Below are 21,041 nucleotides of genomic sequence, written 5' to 3' on the forward strand. Positions count from 1 at the left end.
CATTAAAATTATTTTACAGCAGATTTCTTTTTAGACTGTGGTTAGATACTTGGAGAGCAGTCGAATCTTGTGAAGGGTCTCCATGCAGCAACAAGAGGTTTGAGGTAGAACTTGATCAAAGACTTTAACTGTTACATGTTTCTCAGGCTCCCCTTCCATAGCCTATTTTCAGCTTAAAATCCTGCTTAGAAACACTCCTTCAGCTTATCTTTTCAGAAAATCCTTCTATGTGACAAATCCAAAGCACACAACTGCCAAGAATAGTCTTTTAGTTTCCACTTGCAGCAGCACCATTCTGGCATACTGGGAATGTAAAACAACAGACGTATTTACAGGGAAGACTTTAATCGTTTCAGTGGATTGGGCTTTTTTATTTTGCATGTTTCTATATACATTAAGGATGTCTAAATATTTCTTTTTTCTTCTCACTTGTTGAAGAAACCATCTAACAAACTGGGGCCAAAATGGAAAGAGTATAGATGCAGCTACAGTAAGGATGTGACTTCACGGTCAGCTTCATCTATTTGAACTCTGAAGTACTACTGAAAGGGACAAACCTTCCTTTCCACGACCTCACCTGTCTGTCCTCCACACTTTGTGTCACCACATGTAGCTGCAGGCAGTCAGCCAGATCTGGTCCCCAGTGCAGCTGCACAGCTGGATGTGTGCTGCTGCTGACACAACACAAGGACAGGGGACACACACCCTTTCACTACCTTTTTGAAGTTTAGAAAGAGATTAGCCATGGCTGATACAAAACTATACCCAAGCATCGCCACTTTTTGGTGAAGAAAGGAAACAACAGATTCCCATGTTATTTGCCACACAACAACAAATCCAATTACTGATAAATAATTAGCATTTGGGATACCTGCATTTATGATATCATAGTCATTGGTAATACAAAGGGAAAGAGATATGTCAGAGAAATGTTTGTTTCAAGAGGTCAGACAATAAATGGAAAAATTAAACCAAATTGAATGAAATTGTAATAGAAGTTCTATGGACAAGGAACTGTGAGGCTTGAACATTCATTTTTAATTACTTTCATCTTCATCTCAGAGACTACTACTTCCAAAACTATATTTAATATTGGTGTCATGCTAATTAGCATTACATGAAAAGCTGGCTTAGGAGGCAGATCTAAACCAAATGGTAGAATGGAAAAGGCAATATGCTAGTGGCTTCAGCAGAATTTGGATGAAGCCTTTAACGTTTTATTCTTCTGTTATCCATCCCCCAATGTCTGCTAAATACACAAGGAAGAGAGCAGAAAAACGTTAAGAGGTGTAAAAAGACAAGTCTAGGAGACTACAGAATGAGTAGTGCAAAGTCAACTTTTTTTTTTCAGAAACAGACATTCTCACTATTGAGGAAAGAGAGTAATCTAAAACCATACCAGAAGAATTAAATACTATGAGAAAAAGTGACAGTTTCCTCTACTGCAGTTAGCACTGGCCATTATCAGTTCCATGATACCAGATTAGATAGATCACCACTCTGATCCTGAGCGACAACTTCTATCCAGCTCACTGCCCTTCACCTCATCATCAGTGGCACAGTGCCACAGGCTTTGATTCTGCAAGACATCAGGTTACAGACACCAGAGCTCTGTTCTGCAGCAGGATATACAACAGCAGTTCCCACGGCCATCACGAGGAGCTGCGTGGATACCTATTGCCAGGAAGGGTGGGGTGAGAGCACTTGGAATGCAACTACTGAAAGTTCAAGTCAACAGGTTTGGAAACTTGGCAAAGACAACGCAGACAAATAACTCAAGGTTTGCAGGGCACCTCCATGACTAGTATAAATCAGATGAGTCCTGCTGAGTTCAAGAGAACCTGCCAATGACGACAGATGAGCACCCACTCCTTTGCAATGCGCCTCTGAATCCTGGTATCTGAACTGCTTGGATCTCATCCAGCTTTCTAGTGTTTCCTCTAGACCAAAAAAAAAAACCATGCAAAACATTCTGCCATTCTTAACACGGTGAAAAATAAAATCACGTTTGATCATGGAAGCTGATCCTCCATTTTTGCACATTAGCAAAGATAGGAAGAGGAGATGTAAAAAAAAAAAATAAGGAACTTCCTCTCCTTCTTTCAAATCCCCACCCTCTAAGTGCTTTCCTGCTGCTGACAGAAATGAAAGTCAGGCCTGGATGAATCCAGCAGAGATACCCAGAGGCACCAGGGCAGTGCTGGGCCCCTCCCAATGCCACACGGTAGTTCAAAGCCTTGAAAGGCTGTGGAACTCCCACCGTGCTGCAGTTCAGCTCCCCACCCAAAGAGCCATATACCTAGCAGTGTAGTCTCTTCTCAGTGTTGTCTCCACTAGGGCAGTAGGTTCTTTTCTTCTCTGCCTTCTACCAGTATAGTCACCTACTGCCCTCATGGTGCACAAACGATGAGCAGCACCTCTGCTCCTCCTGCTTATTGAACCTCCAGCCATAGGTCAGTGCCAGCCAAAGCTCTTTATTTGCTGAGCTCTACAGACTACTTCTGCCCCAGCTCCCTTTCCATTTGCTTGCTTTGACAGCTGCCTTTCTACACAAAAAGGTTGTCATAAGGATTTTTTAGACAATGGAGCCTGTAGTAAATGGGAGCCTTCGCAATATCAGAGAGATCAGACATCGTGCCTTGAGATGCGATGTCAGTCCATGCATGCTGTACACACACAGGTCAGCTGCACAATGTATGCACTGCTGTGCCCTGTGCTGAAGATAGCAAAACTGCTTTCCTGTATAGGCACAGTAGCTTTTTTCCTAGCAGCCACTACCACCTGTGACAAAAAAGCACCCAGCTGATGTGAAATAGTGGAGAAAGCTTTTCTGTAAGCTTTTTGTGTGGAGCATAAGACTTTAGAGGGCAGTTGGGACATTTGGCAACTCCTTCATTAGCTGATGGGATTTGGAGATGTCTCCGTGTTCACACTGCAACAGATTGCTCAGTTTTGGACCTCGCAGTCTGCAGGCCTACTGATCAAAATGAGTGTGAAATAAAGAGGTAAAATACAAATCAAACAAATAAGTCGAAAGCAAATCAAACCTTTTCAAAACTTTAAAGTGTTTCATCCAAGTTGAAGTTCACTCCTTAGCAGAGTAAGGACTCAGCTACTGTTGATTTAGCCAATATTTTGACAAGAGCAAATGATGGCTCCTAACTGCAAGACCTGGTTCTATTAATACCATCTTCCAAAATAACTGAAATTGTCAAGCATCTGGTCCAGCCTGCTACAGAAAGGCCAACAGGGCCCAAACTCTGGATAGAGATTTGAATTTTACTGTATTTCAGGGTTGATGATGAGAGGGTTCAAATATGGTGTTCTAGGCTTCTCTGGTATATCTTCAGTAAAACAAACACAGTTCTATAACCCCATCATTTTCCCAAGATGGTGTTGTGGTGTGTGCTGTAGGGCTGGAAGGAGAAAGGAGCAGAGAAGGAGAAAGAAATTCTTCATTCTTCCCTATTGCCCTTCTTCCTATTTTCATGTCTGTTTATTCAGAGGATTGTCTTTCCACAAGCAAACAACTAGAGACAAGCTCACTCCAAATGTATGTTCTCTCATGTTTCAAGCACTTGCTCTGTTCTTGCTGAATGTTTAGTTACAGCATGAAAAATGGATATGTGGAATGAAGACATTTCCCCTTTGACTAGCACATTTGCAGAAGGTATGTCAAGGATCTGAGGCAAGGGGTATGGGCAAGCTTTCAAGAAAGTTTTTCCCCCCTTCTCCTTTGCTTGCTTATTGGAAGAGCAATAAATATCAAGCAGACAGACCCTTCTCACAGTTACAAAGCCTACCTGTAACTGAGCTGGATAATTAGCAGCCTTGAAGATGATATATGACTTTCATTACCCTTTGGGACTTGAGACTAAATGAGGACAGAGCTAATTGCCGTGCAAAGCAGTTTGGCATGAATGAGAAAAATGCAGGCGCTGTCTCCTGCCAAAAAAGGGCCCTATTGCTGCTCTGATCTCATGGCTGGTTTTTGCCGCAGGAGTTCACTTGGTGTCCATAAATCATGGTCTGCTTACAGCTGAAACTGCACTGAGTCATCAACATGCAATAAGCTGAGTGACAGATTCCAGCCTGACTACATTAGAACTTCAGACTTAGTCCTCCCCCCCCAACACTACCCGTACTTAACAGAAAATTAAACCCAGACTACACAGACATGAAGGCTGTGAGAAACACAAGGCTTGTTTACTTGACAATAGTTTTTTAAGACTGATGTTTCCAGGAAATAACATCATCCATTTTGAAAGGGTAGAGGGCCACAAGTACTGAATTTATAAAATGACCCACTGCTATAGCATTTGGTTTGTCCTTCCTCATGTAATTGTTGATTAAAATGTATTACCCTCCTTTAATGACCTAAAGTGGCACTTTGTCATCTCAGTTCTTATGGAGATAGATTTAGTCAGCTAACTGAGAAAATGTTTTGCTGCTCTTTAAAATTATGCCAGAAGAACCTGAAATTTGATCGCAAACCTGCTTCCAAAGTGACCTGGGGCATATTAACACCCATATTGTACCCTTAAGAAGTGTGGGCTTCTGGGGAATCTAAACCATGAGTGCAAAACGGAGCCCTTGAAGATACTTTTTCCTCTCCCAGTTCTGTTTTACAGAAGATATTTTGCTTTTCCCTAAAGGTACCTTAGGTCTATTTTTTTTTAAATGGAAGAGATTGTGCTGAATTTGCAATATGGTATCCTGTCAGATCGTAATCAATTAGCCCACATCAGCTCAGTATAAGGCAGATACCAATTTAACTCACAGAGCTAAGCCTTCTGATTTTCTCTAAGGGCAGTCACATAATTCATTCTTTGTAGTGCCAAATTATATTTGACATTTAATTTAAAACTCAAGGTACCATAATGCAAAATCTCACTAAAAATAATGGTGATAAAGCAGAGGAACATTTCATTTGACAGTGAGGATTTTTTCAGCTTATTTATGCACCCAAACTTTCCCCCTCACCCATCTTTCAAAGCCCCAAGCTCAGGAGTGTTGGTTATCCAGGCTATCACTTTCAAATGATTTTTGCCTCTACAGGTGCTTCCATCCAGTAAAGGGAGACTTGAAGGTGAAGCAAACAAGCTGGCTACTGGTCACCTTTTGGTGGGTGAGCTCTCCTCTCTTCCCCTCGTTGACACGTAAGCTCAACAACTTTTCACATATTCTTGCTGCTGTAGCTGGTAGAAAGAAATGTTTCGATAAAGCGGCTGGGCTAATCGGAATGGCTGTGTGTGGACTGGGGAAGGGGAAGTCAGCCTGAAAAAGCTGAGTTTCTTACTTTTAGAAGACCCAACAAGAAAAAATAAAGTTTACTGGCTTCCTTCACCATTCTCTGCCATGCAGTAACTCCATTCACAGAGACCTGGCATAATGGAAGTCTGTTGGTTCACGAAGCATGCCTAGACTCTGACAATGCTAGTTCATGCATAGATGATAAGAAAAACCTGAGGTTCCTCTCCATTCTTGAAATGTACAACACACTGTGAATCCATAGGGAGTTCTAGCCATGGGCTAAGTCAGCACTTCCAGTAACAGTCAAACTCTAATAAAAATACTACTTGGAAAAATCGTGCAGCTGTCTCTGTCAAGGTGAGTAGCTTGTAGGGATTGACTATTTCTGCTGCTAGTGTGCAAAATGCTAAGCAGCCAGTGATCTGCCTGGCTAATCCAGAGCAGCTCTATGAGGAGCAAAAGTAATGGATAACAGCAGGCCCTGCATTGCTGAGACAATACCATATAGCAATGAGTAGGTTGGTAGTGCAATCCTCCTGAGAGTGACTCAACTTTTGTCCTGTCAAAAAACAGCTACTACTTTGCAATAAAAAGAAGCAAATGTCTAATGTTCTCATCCTTTATGTGCCAGATTAGCTCTAGGGAAAAAAAAAAAAATCATCACTGGTCCAACATGCTTCACAACATAAGATGGATGACTTGAATTCTGGGATGTTAGGTCTTACTATGGATTTCAATCCCTTATTGAGATGAACACAGTCCAGGGCTAAACTCTGATAATTTTAGAGTGAGCCTGTAGGCCTCTGGTTAGGCATTCTTGCTTTATTTCACATTTGCATCTAGGTGCATGCATATGCTACTGGGAGTCAAGCTCAAAACCTTGCCCATGTGAACTGAACCATTTCTTTAAGTACTTGCTATACGCTCTACATTTATGCTATAGAATACACAAGTTAATACCTGGGGTATGAAATGTGGACATGAAAAAAAGTTGCTGTGTACTAGAGTGAGAGAGTACATTACCAGCACACTTGGAAATGAAAGAAACTGTATTTGATGTTGATACAGTGTGTCTATGTGACAGGTTTAAATTAGTGAAACAACTGTCAGGGCATAACATTGCTGTAAGATTTTCCTACATTCCATCAAATTCCATTGTGGAATATGAAAGCACAAACCCAAAAACTTCTGGAAAAGCAATGCTTCAGCATTATATAACACAGAGAGCTCCTTTCTATGGGATGTATCCTGTAATTCAGCTCTTCCAGACTTCCTGAACTGAGACTGTATTAAGACCTTTATTTTCGATAGCAAGGATTTTGGGTTTTAATTGTATGGGCAAGAATACCTTTCACAAGTCTAGCTAATTGCTTTCTTAATCTTTTATAATATACTCCGGCAAAGAGGTCCACAGTTTATTAATAATTTTTATGTGAAAAAGCACTTCCATTTGTTTAAGCACTATTAACAATTTGAAGAAACAGAGATTAAGTATTCCCTATTAATTTTTCATACAATTTAAGATGGTATCAAGAGGAAATTTGCAGCCTTCACACCTGTATTTCTAAGCCCATTTTGCTTCACCTCTTCTCATATGGAAATCTTTCCAGAAACTTGCTCACTGCTTGTACCTTTTCTAAATCTTGTATATAGGGTCTTTTTGAGTTGAGGGCAAGGTATACCTTTTAAGATGTTAACCTGTTATAGATTCATATCATTCACTTTGTATTCAGTATTGTCCCAGAACTTTTTGCAGTTGCGTAGGTACACCTATAACTGCTCATCAACTTAATAGCAGTATTTTGGCACACAAAAATACAAGTGCACAAAATCTTTATAATATTTACACCAACTAAAGATTATGCACCAAGTTCTTGAATAAATTCAGCTTGACAAATATTCTTTTCAGAATAGTTTGAATGTTTTCAGAAAGGAAATTAAGAAAGTGCTCATGCAATTGTATTACTGTAAGTAAGCTGGATTAGCTAATACCCATTTTAGTAGCCTATTTATATCACTAAGTTTTTACTATTGCAGAGACAGAAGCTTTAAAAACAAGGAATACTTAAAAATTGTAGTAAAAAGTGCACAGACAGTAAATACCTAGATTGGAAATCTGACATCTTGTACTGTGAAGCATCTTTAAATGGAAGCGAAGGGATAAGGGAATTGACTGAGATTTCAGACCCTCCGTTACTTAAGTTGGTTCCAGATTTTGAGAACTTAAACAATTTCACTGAAAAATAAATGCATAAATAATAGTCTAACTTAAATTTATCTTTTGTGAAGGTCTTAATCTCTTTTCATACATAGGATTTAGCATTTTGCTTTACAAGTAGTCTATCAAATATGGGGAACTGCATTCAGAGTCCTTGCATTCAATAAGGAGCTGCTTTTTAATTACACTGTGCAAAAATATTAGTGATAAAATCCCCTTATAAATACAAACAGAAAACTAAATCATAGGGTAGGAAGCCATAAGGAGTGGAATGCAGAGAGGATAGAAAGAGTGGATACAAATGATCTTGTGACACACACTCTAATTTCTGGAGAAAATTCTACTTCAATTTACAGAGATGTAAAGAAGGCCCAGAAATCAGCTTGTTTCCTCCTCATTTAAAATACTGACAGACAAATAGATTAGGGGTTTTTTGGATCCCTTATCATACGGGATTTTATCATTAATAGCATAGACATATTTGTCACCATTCTTAACCATGGATATCTGTGCAAAAATTTCAGCCAGCTCTATTCTGCTCCAATTTAAACTCATTTAAATTCTTGCTACCTCCATTGTGGAATAACTCTCCACACAATTTAAACCTGTGTTTGACCACAATTCTGGGTCCTTACCATATCTGTATTGAGAAGCATTTTTGAAAGTACGAATAGCAATCACTTAGAAGAATTTGAATTCCCTGGCTAGTGTCCGTCCATCCAATCTGAGGAGCTGTAGTACCTTATGTTTCTTGTCACTGACCAAAGTACTTCTGAAATTCTAATTTAATTAGCAGTGCAATATTCCAAGTACTGTAAGAAGCTAAATCCTGATTTTCAAATGGGATAAGCAGGGGTTGCTGCTGCTCTACATACAATAAAAATAAATTCCCTAGACAAAACCAGTAAAGTTTAGATTGACAGATAACAAAAGATGAAAAATAAAGGCCTTTTTTTTTCTCACTTTATAGTTTAGGAAACAAAAGCTGAGAGACAACAAATGTTTTTCCCAAGACTGCCAAGATTAGCGAAAGCAAGGACAAAAATTGAATCCAGATTTCTTCAGACTCATTATGGATCCTGTATCACAGGACCATTTTGCTCAGTAAATGAATGGTAATCACAGCCTGACCAGCAGCCTACTGAATTCAACGGGAAGAGCTCTTGCTATTTCCAAAGGGGATTTTGATCAGAGTTCATTGGTTTACTCAAGGAATATAGGCAAAAGAACCCTGCAGCTAGAATAAAGCTGAAGAGGTGCCACGGCAGACTTCTTTTTTAAGGCATCTCTAATTCATTGGCCATGAATAATATAATATTCATGGAGTCCCATCTGGTGTTCAGTTTTGTGTATAAAAATACTTTGCATTGTTGGTCCAATAATTCCAACTAAAACTGGTAAAGTGATATACAGGTCCTTGAAAAGAGTAGTGGGATAAAACAAAATAACAAATCGAATAAAGGAGAAAAAATAAGCTTGCTTTAGTCTGTAAGGAATACAATTGATGCCTTTTAACCTTACACATAAGTTCCACACCATTGCTTTTTAAAATCAGCTGAAAATCATTTAAAATCAAATTGATTTTGGCTTTTACATTCAGATGCACTTCAGCTTTTCATTTACTGGCCTATACAAGTAATGTCTTCAGCCAACCTGTGTTTAGAATGGGTTGAAAATCTGCTTGTATGCTCACATGCTCCTGGAATTTTCTCATTTCCATTTCACTCAGACCCAATCACGATCAGATTAACTTGCTGGGGAATATGTCAAGAGGCTGATTTCATGGGTGTTTTAGCAAAGAAATGGTTCCTAATGTAGTGAAACATTTTTTGCTTATAAAACCTTGTCTATTGCCCATTTTGTGTCAATAAACGGGAAGACAGATGATCAGAACTATTCATATTTATTCTGAAGAGCTCTTTTCTCCATCACATGTAGACCCATATTCAATCACAAAAGAACTGTAAAATCACAGGAAAATATTTCCTAGTTTATATCTGCTTCCTTCCACTAAAAAATCTGGACTATCTGTAGCCTTCCATGTATGGAGTGATAAGGTAGGCTCCTGAACTGGACAGTCTTCTGTTCACCTGCTGCCATCCAACTGTGGATCATTTGGATAGGACAACTGCTATCTAAACTGACATTTAGTCATCCAGTCTGAGAGAAAGTATGCTGAAATGATGCAACATAACACACTATCAAGGCTGTAATAGGACATAGAACACCTGCCATTGACTTGGCTACAAAGGATAAAATGCTCTGAATTGCTTTGTTTTCAACATTCTCTTCCCCATACTCCTCACATGTCCATCTTTACTTAATCTGTCACTGATGCTTTAAGGAGAGAGGAATGGCATGGTTGGAGAACAAGAAAATGTGAAGCAGATGCCCAAGTTCTATTACTGACTGTTGGTGACTGGATAAGCTGTTTATAGCATTGCATCAAATTCATTGATCTAGATGGCTTAGTTTTAGGTTTCCAAACTGAGAAGATGTACACTGTCTGCTTTCCACTGTGAGTCAGTACTTCAAAACTTATCTTCAAAAAAGAGTTAGAATGAGTCTGCAATCAACGTGGTAAATATGCCTCAAGCTCTGCATCTAAAAACTCAACACTTACAATTAAATGGTATCAGTAAAATATTGACTGTAAACTCACAGTAACTCAATTTACTTGCCTGTAAATGAGAAATTAAAAATGCATCACGAGGAGAGATGCTGTGAGTTCAATTAAAGCTTTAAAGACCTGTGCAGATCTCAAATACAAAGTCAAAAATCCATGTGCAAATATTACATTGCAGAGATGATGAATGGGAATGGAGTGGGAGGTTATATAACCTGATAATATCAAGGATCTGAAAGAACTTAAACTATTTAACTATTCAGCAGTGAAAAGAAGTCAAGGAGGATCACTGCAGACAAGGACTGGAGAGGCAATATAGAAACTGACTTTTGCAGGCTGACATTCCGCTTCAAAGAGTATTAGCACTAGAGAGTGGTTACAAAACTATAAGTCTTTAAGAACATGTCTGATTTAATAAATATTTACTAAATTGTATAAGAATTGCCTGGCATCAAGCTATAAATATTAAATTGCAATGTAAATGTTAAAAGAATGGTGCTTTTTCAAATAATCAATTTAAGATTATAAGAATTTTTGGATTAAACATAAAAAATAATAATAAAAAAATCCCTGAAAGTCAAACAAAAATCCTGACAGTTAGATTCCAAAAGAACAATCTACTCAGAGCTCCTTTCATGTGCCAAAAACTATTATTTATATTGTTTATGCACTTTCATCATGACAGCCCTAACACTGAGCAGAGCAGATAGAGTCTAACAGTTACCACATTAGAAAAAAAAGCTCTCAAAAGGTAATAAAGTGAGGTGATGCTACATTTTTGGATCTTGGGAGATGTAAGGCCATTCTGATATTCTGTTTATATTGATTATTTTATATTGTTTAATGAATTCCCGCACTCTCTCTACAAAAAAGGGTTGGCTCTATGAATAGAGCCTGCATTTAAAGGAACCATCCTATTAAAACTGGTTTTGTTTGTGCCTGGAGAATCAGAACAATTCCAGACAGTTTGTTTCATATTTCACTTGAAAGCTCCCATTCCATTAGTATGACATTGTTTCTGAGACAAAGCTTAACCATAGTGTCTTTCCCCTTTAAAAGGTAATGACACCATCTAAGCAGAAATAACAGTGGGGGGAAAAAAAGACCCCCATTATAGCAAACTGTGGTATTAATGAAATTCTGTTTGTATTAAAATTTTCTTTCAACCCCAGTCTTCCAGTTCAGGGGGATAGTGTCAACCTGTCAAACTTTTAATCAAGAGCAGTTCATTGATGCTTCCATTATGTCAAAAAGCCTCACCTAGGTGACTTCAAGGGGATACAGCAGGTCTGACTTTCTCAACATCCAAGGCTATGAATTTTTCATTTCTCACCCCTCCGACTTTTAGTTTCTAGCATATGTATGTGGATACACACAGTGTATTTTTTATTGCATGAAATCTATAAATAGTGTACATTCAATGAAGCTGTAAAGTCAAGAGAATAAAAAACATAAATAAAAGAAAGAATAATTTCTTAATTTTTAGGTTGGTAAAAAGGATCTATTTAGAGGACTGAAATGTATGCATTCAGAAAGTCTTTTAAATGACAGCTACTGCAGCCAAAATTTCACAACACAGCATCATGATTCACAATCTAGAATCTCCCTAGAAATTATTTCACTGAGGTGTTTTATTTGCAGACATGCTGATATTGAGGATATAATTCAGCCTACTAAAGAATCCTTACTTAATTGTATAGAAGTTAAATTTGGGGCCAGCTCCCAACTTTCTGCTGTAGCTGCTTTCCAGCAATCAGCAAGACTGAAGTGTACAAAAAGTCAGTTTAATGAAGTACCTGTACCATCATGCTCTGTTGGCAGAATGCTTGATTTGAAAAACAAAAATAAAAAACCCCACATGGCATCTTTACAATGCCTTCCTCTGCAGCTTATCACTTACTAACCTACCACAAGTGAAGTTATAAGGGAAACGTGACTAGGAAAAACTCTCCCTGATTCCAGGGGACCAAAATGATTTCTAAAGGGTTATAAGAAGATGATGGTAACTGGTAACAGCCTTAAGACAGTTCTGATTTCCATCTCAGTACTGGCAAGGTACATGGCTGACCCTGTGCGAAAGACAGAAACTTTTCATACTGCGTGCTGCAGACAGAAGACAATTTCCAAGGAAATGTAAAGTCCTGCTAGGTTCTCAATTCAGTCCTGCAAAAGTTTGACTGAACTTCTGTAATAGACCTTCTGCTTCTACAGTTTATACCATAATCAGGAACAAAGCCATACTTTTGCATTCACAGTAATATTCATTATTTAGCAGAAGTACAGTGGAAGTACAGAGAGATGAGTTTTGACTAAAAATACTTTGTTACTTCATGATCAGGAAGTGAAGTCAGGAAGAATTATGATAAACTGAAGGTATGGTTAAAGCAGCCTCCAGATCTTGGGTTTTTAAATAAGTTTGAAAAGGCATATTAATGGGGAGTGTACTACATAATCCATCTAAATAATTTACTCTTCACTCTTCCACCAAAGGAAAAATTCTCATCCAAACAGTTTGGTGGGTTTTGTTGGGTTTTTTTAAATGGATCATGTATAATTACAAGATGACTATATGAGTCATTTATAAAGCCAAACTACAAGACCAGAACTCTCGTAATGTGAAATGACCAGCTAATTACAAGACTGGTTTAAATTATGTTCCTAGGTATTACTTGTTCTTTCCAAAATGGGTTGGATATCTGTACTATTTATTCAGCCCCAAAGACCAATTTCATTCTTGCAAACATATTGCACATTTAAAATGTAGCAAGGTTTAAATCATCCAAGCTTATTGTTTTAACTTCCAGCATTTCATTATTGTACTTAATGGTTTGCACATTGTTTTACACAAGTACAATATAATGTTACTGCATGATGTCAAAAAAAAAGAAAAGTCCCTGTCCCATTTGCTTCCAAAAGAGATGAGAAGTGATGGGACAGGAGACCTAAAGCACAGAGATGTTTTGCCTACAGACAGGAAAAGATGAAGGTTGTTCAACATATGCTTAATTGGGAAGACACATGTTCAGAGTATTAGCAGCATATACACATCTGAATTAGTCCGCCCTTCAAGATCGGATTGGCAGAAATATAAAGAGATATAAAGAAACTGAGCCAGCCCAATCTTTCTCTCATCGTAGTCAACTGGAATGTTGACAGCTTTGACTGGGCCAAGAGAAGGCACTAATTTAGGCCCTGTGGCTTCTGTACTGGAGCAGGTTTTATAGGTGGGGATCACAGCTTTGAGAGACCCATCAAGGAGTGGTAAGGTACTAAAGGTGCCAGGTGGTCCCTTAAAATGCAGAGGAATCACAGAATATGCTGAGTTGGAATGGACACATAAGGATCATCAAGTTCAACCCTTAGTCCTGCACAGAACTCCCCAAGAGTCACACCATGTGCCTGAAAGTACCATCCATCTCTGGCAGGTTTGGTGCTGTGACCACTTCCCTGGGGAGCCTGTTCCAGCACCCAACCGCCGTCTGGGTGAAGAACCCTGCAGGCTCTGACACCGCTTCCTTCTCTCCCTGGGGAATCTCAGGTGGCAGCACCTGGGGGTCAAGAACCACATCAGAGTGGTTTATTTCATGATCTCTAGGACTGCAGGTGCCACCAGCTAGAGAGATGGATGTTCTTTTGTGTGCAATACAAAAACTGCTTTTTCACAAAAATATTTTTACCAAATATTTCCACAAAGCATATCCAGTGAAGCACTGTATCTGCAAAGCTGTTTAAGGATGGGTACTTCCCAAGTGCCCTCAGTTGCTCCTGTTCTACTTGCCTTGACCTGTTGCATCATGTTATGAGATATCAAACTTCCATCACGTTCCATTTTAGAAGTGATTACACTTCATTGGTGGGCAAAGTTGCTGCTTGCTGAGTGTTTGTGAGGTTTGATTAATTAGTGCTTATGAAGTGCTTTGAAATTCTTGTATGAATGATGTTACAGAAACACTGAATATTGCTGGTGCTATACAGGCAGGTACACGATTAAAGATTTGATGTTGTAAGGTGTGGCTGGGCTTTACCTTCTCTTTGGGAAAATGTTCTGGTTTCCTCTGAATTCCCTCTGGCAAGCTAGTTCAGTCTTTCAACCAAACCAAACCAAAACACGTCAATCGTCCTAGGGTAGGGAAAAATAATAAAAAAAAGATTAGATGAAGGGTATTTCTGAGAACTCATTGCCTGTCTAGGATATTGCACCTCTTGGTGGTCTGATAAACTTCAAGGGCACCTTGGTGATTAAGTTTATTCTCAGACTAACTGCATTTTCTTCAACTTTTTTTTTTTTAATCAACTAGAGGTCTTTTAATTGCTTTCTCCTCTGGGTGTTTTACATAGACACCTGACTGCCTGTTAAAGCATCTTCCTTAAGCATCTTTATCTGTGATATCCTCTCTTTGGCTGGAGAGATCCACCTATCCCCCTCCCCGATCTCTCCCGCCCAAAGGGAGCTGTTACATGTTGTATCCCTTTTCATCATTTCCGACTATGAACCGACAGCTCCCATCTGCTCTGGGAAACACAGCTCCCCACAGGTGATCCGTTCTCGGCCAAGGCAGGAAGCTGTAGAGCTCAGCCCACAGCCAGCCTTAGAAGACCCAAGCAGAACATAATTATTGCACAGGCTTACCTGTTTAAAGATTTGTCCAGCTTGCTCATTGCTGCTATACTTGGCTGTGGCCATTACCACACTGTTGTAGCCCTTCAAGAACGTGTTGCTTCATAAAGCAAAGGCCAGGATTCCTGCCCGACACACAGGTGCCTGGTGCCATTTGAGAGCTCGTCAGGCATCCAGGACATCTGCACAGGAATAGCAGAGATGACGCAGGACCTAAAGTCGACTGACACTCCACCAGGGTAGCAAACAGATGCCAGGCAGGCTAATCTGCAGTAGCTAAAACACCACCAAATGACAATGATGAAGCCACCAAGTTCTCTCTGTACCGTTCACTTTCCCTGTTTTCTATTACTATTGAGGGCACTCAAAAGAATCGGCCATATTGATCCTCTGTGTTGTTCACACGCTTCACATACTTTTTGTCTTGCTTACATTAGCCTAACAGACTATGATCCCCCGGTGCTATCTTTGATTCAAGTCACAGTAAGGTGTCTTGGGTTTCATTTTTCCTGCTTATTCTTCTCATTTCACATCCTGCACCCAGTAATAATTTTTTTGTTGTTACTTTTCATAATAATGACTAATTTCATACATGCCTTCCTGCAGAGAGTAACCTCTGGGGTTTCGGTCCTTTGCACTTGCTTAGTTTCCTTAGAAGTATCTATTTAAACCATGGGAACATTTAGCATTTAAAAGGTTCAAAATAACCAGGCCAAACACCCTTCCTATCCATCTAACACTGCCATCAGTTTCCTGGCTGCTGTCAAGGCTGATGCCATCTTCCTATTGTGTTGTGTATTTTCAGAAACATAAATCTTATGCAGAGGTTTTTAAAGTTAGCAAATTTTACAAATGCTTAAATGAAGAGTATCAGGAGCCTCTCACTCGGTCCCACACATTTCAAAACCCGTACCTTCAGTTTTCTGATCATTGTTCTTGCCTGTGCATCTTCCAAAAACTGGGATATTTATCTACTGTGCCATTAAGTTTCTTTCATTAGAAATTGACAAGTCTGTTCTGACCTTTTCCTAGGGCTGGGCTGGAATTCCATGAGGCGTTTCTTGTCAATCACTATATTCTTTGTACAGCTTGCACTGTTCCATATATGCTTTCAACTGGGTATTCATGCCTGGCCTGTAGATACATTTCCTGGCTCATCTCAGGCATGTCTCTATCTCCAGGTGTGAAATATGTATCCACTGCATGATCTCAGCTCTTAAATCTCCTGGGATTACTGTTCAGCTCCATTTAAAACAAAATCCATGCAGTTCTTCATTCATTTCCTGGGGGTGGGCACAACATTCTGTGGCACTTACTGCTTTCTCTCTGGCTGACCATGGGTTGCACATTGCTTTCCTGTCTGTCACGCACCATGTTGTTGTCAGACTGCCTTGAATGAATGCATTTAAAGAAGCAGAATCAGTAGTAGATTTTCACCTCTTTGTTTCCCCTCCCTGGATAAACCACAACTTCATCAGTAAACAGTGCAGTCTGCATCATTACATCAGAGCTGTTTCTACATCCCTTTCTCAGGCACCCCCATGCTGGTGCTTTAGGTGCATATAATGTTTTAGGGACTTGTGTTCCACTTTCAATTTTCTTCTCTCAATGGCTTTTCTTTCTAATATTTGAGTATTATCACAAGATTCCATAGCACTTTCAGCAGTTAAGAGAAGTCCAATGTCATAGATCCACAGTTGAGTTCACTCAGTTTGCCTTCATTCAGCCTCATATTTTGTCTCCAGCACCCATTCAGAAAAGTTATCACAGGTAAATATCATGCTTATTCTTGCCTATTATTTTACATTTCTTTCCTGCAATAAAGATGTCCTCAGTTACAATGTTGGCAGCTAGAGGCATAGTATCCAGTTAACATCAAATATCTTGGATTTGAAGCTGACACAGATACGCATTTGTACTCATCAATACCTGCTAGAAGGCGTGGCAAAGGTTGTCAGGCAGCTGAATAGCTCTTCCTCTTCAGCATGCAACTGTTATTGATTCCCTGATTTCCTTCTTAATTATTTAACCACCTACTCCATCATGACAGGATATATCCACATAGAAAATAATCCACGTAAAAAAGGACACAGATGGGAGTGGACAGAATGGAGGTGTACACCTGGCCCAAGCCAAGTAATTACTCCTACTTTGCCAATTAAAATCACATTGCCATTTTTGCTGGTTTAACAGTAAGTATCTATTTTACATTCACCTCTTTGTTTCAGAGCAGATGTGTTCATTCTTACTTTTTAAACTATGTCACCTTTCCTTCAACGTAGGCTTAGGTTAATAAACCGTACATCAAGCACTGCCTAAAAGCTGGCTTCACAGGATGATAACTGATGAGGGAATTGCTTTTAATTACTGTACAAGTGAGTAGATAAAAATCACGGTCCTAATAATCAACTCCAGAAACTGACAGCAGCAAAGTCTCACATTTCAAATGTGGATTATTTTTTTCTTTCAGCACTCAGCTACAGAAGGCAAATGTTAGTGGTGGGATCATCTTCTGTAAGCAAGCCAAAGTTATGTGTAACATTTTTGGATGCTGATAGGACACAGTTCTGGCAGAACAGAAATAAGGGTAACATTAAAGATTAGAGCAAGCTTGGAAAAGAACTTCCCAGACTTTCAGAAGAACAATAATCTCACCTACATCTGCTGCTAGAACTTTTAAAGTCCAAGGACAGAAAAAGCAAACAACTTCCTTGCATAGCTATCAAGAATCAGAAAGAGCATGAGGCTTCCCAGATTGCCTTCAAAACCAGCAGCATTTGGCCCATTACTATCCACACCAGGCTAATGTATTTTTAATAGTTCACCTCCTAAAGAGATACTGCAGGCCATGAGATGCAAATTAGCCAGCCAGAATTGAGCGAGTTTGTGCTATGAGAAATTTCAGGGGAGAATGAAATAAATGAAAGTAGGATTACAAACTGGGTTTGGTGCTCCAGTGAGAAGAGAAAAATGTGCTCACAAAGCCCAGTAAAACTTTCCTTTTCTGGTTTATTAGGTGTTTGCAAAAAAGTCTCAATTGCAAAGTACAACATGTTCTTTTTCTGAAGACTCATCTACAGCACGGAGGTTCTGATAAATCAGCTGCTTTCTTTTTCAGCCAACTACACAGTGTATGGGAAGCTGAAGTTTGTATTATGGCTATGTTAGAACATTAGATATTGCCTGAAAGCTGCCATGTGAACTCCATTTTGAATGTATTTCAACGAAGGTTTTTACAATAGGAAAAATAAACACTTAGCAGCTCAGGAAACCAGGATCTAAAATACTGTAGACATGAATTTGTTTATTTGTTGCTTTCCTGTTATAGATCAGCCTGTCAAAATACCTCCTTCATGTAAATATTTAGGATCTACAACAGAACAATTCTAATAGAAAAAATTAAAGGAAAGAGGAAAACGAGGGTGCAGAGTTTATTTAAAAAAAATACATGGATGTGGCTCTCTTTGGATCTATCAAGTGTATTCTTTGATGAAAAGGAAAAACATTCTGATTGTAAAGGTGTTGCACCTAGTGAATGGCCCTTGGTTCCTTGAAACCACATGTTCTATAGGTTCTAAAGTTACCATATTCCTTTTTGACCTTTTTTTTAATGGGGAAATAATGTTAGCTCTCAAAACTCCACATGAGAAACTGAAAATCCAGCATTTGAGAACTAGAGAAGTTCAGAATAGTAGTCATCTGGAAGTCTCCTCCTTTCATGTCGGTAAAGTATAATGTTACTTCACGCCATTTGGCTGCAAATGTAAATTACACCTTTTTTCAGTTGTTAGGACAGGACAGAAAACCACATAATTCTAATGAGTCATAAATGTTTCACCATTTTTTTCTTCATTTAATTCATATGGTGCCAACACCTGTAAAAACAATCAGCATCATAGCTGTGTGCTCTACTTAAATTCGCTTTAGGGTATGCTTGAGTAAAAGCTTTTATATCTCATTTCTCTACATTATTAACAACATGATGCCCTGAATCATTCTATAATTTAAGTATGCTCATTTCATTCTCAGCTATTTTATTAGGACTAGAAAAGATGCTCAAGAGTATGACAGTCTTAAAACAGACACACACACATACCCATTCCCGACTCTTACTGTAACAAAATATCTATAACCAAGATCTTCACATTATTTTTTATGTGCTTTGGCAGTTTTGCACCTTGAATTACGAATCTAAACTGTTAGTACAAGAGCCATACTACAAAGCTTTCTCCCAAAAGACTTTGCAGCCATTGCTTGAAGGTGAGTTTATTTCATGAGAGCGACATCTGCACTGATCTGAATTTTAAGCTATTGCCAAAGGAAAGCACATCTTGCTTAGAAATGGGAAAAGAGTAGTGGTTGGAAGCCTAGTTCTGGAGTCACTAGATGGTGCCAGAGAGGAATACACAATGGTAACTGCAGTCCTGCTTCAGCTACAGCTGGGCGATGGGGTGGTTAAGTCAAACAACAGCAAAGTGCACAAGCTAAAGGGCAGGATTTTCAGGAATACTAGGGATGAGACTTAAAAACACATCTCAGTGTCTGAAGAAATAAGGTAGTGACTGAAGGATACAGAGAAAAGCCTAAATCGTGTTGACTTGCAGTGGACGTCAGGCCTCTGACCACCTCGGGAACACTTGGTAACTCCACCTGGCATCTACACAGCCCTAAATTACTTCAAATTGAACATTCTGCAAAGGGTTTTTACCTAAAATTTTATAACATAAGTGAAGGAGATCCTGGGCTCTCCCTACATTTCAATGGGATTGTGGCTCAAACTTCCTCTATAAAATTCCCCATCGAAACCCATGCAGCATAATAAATTTAGATGAGTGAGCATGAGGCATTCAGCTTGAAAGTATAGAGACTATGGTATTTCCCAAAGAGATCCTTTCCCAAAATGTACATTCCAGTGTTGAACAGCATATTACAAATAACCATCCAGGGCCAATTTACGATCAGAAAGCAGGCCAGAGCTGATAGGTGCTTCAAGCAAAATACCTGCTGCTGAGATTCATTGCAATAACTCACTTATAATCAGAGGTGGGGACGTACTCCTAGTAGCTTAAACTAGCTAGACCTAATCCTGAGAGCAGTGCAGGTTTTAGCAGGGTCTTGGGCAAGGACTCAGACTGTCACAGCTCAGCAACTCAAGTCAACCAAGCTATCCATTTTAAAGATTCTGAACTGCAGCTTTCTCTCTGCACTGAGGTGCAGGATCTTATCTGCAACCATGAGGATGTAAAGGCTGAGTCAACCACTCCTTTCCGTGCCTACAGAATTTCAAAATTGACTTTGAGGTAGTTAAAAATAAGTGGTCTGCTAGTAATTTCAAATACAGTTATTTCATTTTTACATAGAGCATCACATACACACAAAAAAAAAAAATAAAAAATCCAGCCCTCATGGATGGATCCATTAATGGATAAGAATCTATACCCATGACTACTCACTAATGCCCTTAACTGGCAGTTTGCACAAAATATACCAAGAAGCACTAGTCAGAGGCTAAGCCTTCTTTTTCTCTTTGCTTCTCTTCAGACTTCTTCTTAAAAGGTCTTCCACACAGAAAGGGACTCCAGGGAAGTGGGGGGAAGCATGAAAACTAATCCTATACACAGAACACCTATGTGCATATCTGTTAATTTACAACAGCATGCACCAGACCCAGTGTCATTCAGTGCCAGATGGGAACACACAGCAACGTGACTACATCTCACCCAAACCTTTCTCTCCATATTTCAATGCTCTCCATTTACTGGGACCAAAAAATCAACTGCTTCTTCCAGTTCCATCTTTTTCTTACTTTCTTCCTCTTCAGCTGCCAAATTTCGCTCTGAAATCCTAAATGAAAATCCTTGAGATTTACACAGAAACTATCTTTATGTTTATAGGAAAGATGTCGCCCTTACGGAACCCATTCAAAAGGCTACTCTGCATAGCAGGGCAGTGCTTGCTTTAGGTTGTTTAATTCTCAGTAGTTTACTCAGCTGAAAGTCTGTCTGATTTGAATTGCTGCTAGGATGTTTAGAAAATATGAAAGAAATATATTTTAAAATTATTCTCCATGTTCTTGAAGACATCCAGACTTCCTGACCAATATGGTACCCATGAGATGCAGCATTTTCCATGGTGCCATACATGCATTCTTAGCTTTGAAATGGAACAAGAAGAAAATATTTATACTGGCTGTAACTTAATTTAATTAATGAATTAATTAAAATATAAAAGCTCTCTCAGTCTAGGAGGTCATTAAGCAAAGAAAAGAAAAGAATGAGCTTTACTTTTCTTTCTCAATAAAACCGATCTGTTATTGAAATGCTCAA

At 39.0% G+C, this 21,041-nt stretch overlaps 1 long non-coding RNA gene across 1 annotated transcript in view; it reads right to left on the reverse strand.

Moving 5' to 3' along the window:
• The window catches only part of LOC108493477, a 92,712-nt gene extending 78,512 nt beyond the window's left edge, over nucleotides 1-14,200 (reverse strand). The window contains exon 1 of the long non-coding RNA XR_001873482.1: nucleotides 14,123-14,200. This is a non-coding gene — a long non-coding RNA (uncharacterized LOC108493477). The remainder of the gene's footprint in view (nucleotides 1-14,122) is intronic.
• Between the last annotated feature and the right edge of the window lie 6,841 nt (nucleotides 14,201-21,041).

Source organism: Lepidothrix coronata, unplaced genomic scaffold (assembly GCF_001604755.1).
Source record: "Lepidothrix coronata isolate B3197 unplaced genomic scaffold, Lepidothrix_coronata-1.0 Scaffold17, whole genome shotgun sequence".
Lineage (NCBI taxonomy): Eukaryota > Metazoa > Chordata > Aves > Passeriformes > Pipridae > Lepidothrix > Lepidothrix coronata.